This window comes from Gavialis gangeticus, unplaced genomic scaffold (genome assembly GCF_001723915.1).
Source record: "Gavialis gangeticus isolate Ggan-Ray unplaced genomic scaffold, GavGan_comp1, whole genome shotgun sequence".
Taxonomy (NCBI): Eukaryota; Metazoa; Chordata; order Crocodylia; family Gavialidae; genus Gavialis; species Gavialis gangeticus.
Window position 1 is genome coordinate 54,347,823 of NW_017729033.1, and position 2,038 is coordinate 54,349,860.

The following is a 2,038-nucleotide window of genomic DNA, read 5'->3' on the forward strand; positions in this document are numbered from 1 at the left end:
GGGGGGGGGGGCGGTTCTTCATTGGCTTCAGCTGCATGCATGTACCTTAAGTTGTTCTGTTTCTACACCAGGTTCTTTTAGAATTAATTTTAAGTGATCCCACTATCTCCTTCTTTGGTATGGATATGTTTTATCCTGTTCCCTGCCTATGTATCTCCCCTGTTTTGGATTCTGATTCAGTAAACCTCTGATGACAGACGCCCACTCTCTTTTTCAAAGAAGATGTTAATGCCTTCTTGAAATGTTTTGCAGGCAGTGTTCTTATTACAATATCCTTCTCTATACCAGCCAAGCATACAATCTTTGAGATAAATCCCACCACAACAGCTTAGGAAAAGAAAGGGAGGAGGGAAGTACCTTAAAGGACAGTACAATGTGTAGTTCCAGCAGTGGACTCAAGAGAAGACAGGGATTCCTCACTTTGGGAAAATTCCCATAATCGTTATTGGAAACAGTTATTAGACTTCAAAAAATTAAATATCTGTATAGAGCTGTGTGGAAAAATTATACACAAAAATAATATCAGATATTTGCCATAGGTTAAAAAAAATCTTTCACTTCCTATTTTGTGTTGTCACCAATAAATCCTTCCACTTATTAAATAAAAATAAAGAATTGATAGAGCCTTATTTCTCCTTCAGAAAGGAATATATATTTTAGTTTATTATTATTTTGTCTAAAGCAATTTGAAAGCAAATAAAACTACATTAAAAATTAAACAAAATCACAGCAATTCTGCTGGAGGGCAAAAGATAGATATTAGAGGGGAAATATTTTAACACACTTTTTCATTTAGTAGAAAACATGAAAATAATTGTAGGATCCAGCTGATGACCACAAGGGAACTGTTCTAATGAACTGTATTTGATTCTGATATTATCACTTGTCTTTCATATTCAGCATCAGTTCTTAAATTATTCAACCTGTTCTTCTGTTTTGTTTTTGCTCTTCAAATTAAAATAAGGAAGATATTGAGATATTATAAGGTTTGTGGATGGGGAGGGAAGAACTAAAAAATGAACATCAAAGATCTATCATTTGTTCCCATTTTGATGTAGAATAAAATTGATTTTTTTTTTTGGACTGAAATGCATGCTGCAGAGCAGTTGGTGTCCAAAGTAATAGGCTAGATGGGATGCATAAGGTCCAGATTCAATTGTCTCTAACTCCCTACTGTCAGAAAGGCTGACGTTACACATTACATTTAGACAGTGGCAATGTGTAGGTGCTGGTAAACCCCTGTCAGCCGGTGTTCCCAGACAGGAGAGGCAGGCAAGAGCACTGGTGCTCCCCCTGAGAGTGCCGGCTGGGGAATGGGAGCTCTCCCAGAAGTGTCAGCTGTGCCCAGAAGTACCAGAAACACATTGCTGCCAGTTGTGGGTCGATGGGATTGGCTGTGGGGGGATACCCCCCTGCCCCAGTCAGCAGGATCGGCCATAGGGAACCACCCACCCTGGGCAGCAGGATAGTCTGTGCAGGACCCTCCTCCCCCCTGGTTGGCAGGATCAGCTATGAGGGGACCTCCCCAGGTTGATGACTGGCCACTGGCAGGGCAAGTGCCCCCCCTGACTAAGGAGGTACCAGTTGCTCATGCACTTAGACTGTAGTAGATCTGTAGTGTGTTAAGCAGTGTTTAAATTTGAATATGCTGGGAGCGTCCACACATGCAAGCACATACGCTTGCAGCAGCTCCAATAGAAGCAGTGCAAATTTAAGCCGAGGCTTTTTGCTTCAGCGAACATGCTTGGACATGCACTTTGTTGTGGAGCAAATTGTGCCACTTGGGGCAAAATAACCCTGCCTGGATGCTCCTGGATCTTCAACCAGGGGAAGCTAGAGTCCAGCCCCAGCACCTGTGCTATCCCCAGCAGTATAAAAATCTGCCCTGTCCTGGCCCCAGCACTATAAAAAAGCTGCCATGGCAAGTAGCTCAGGGCTATTAGCTCTTAGGAGCTTCTGGGACCCAGCCAATTGGTACCTGGGGACACTACCCCTTGTGCCAGCTGGACTGCTGAAGCAGCCCTGAGAGTTCCCTGCA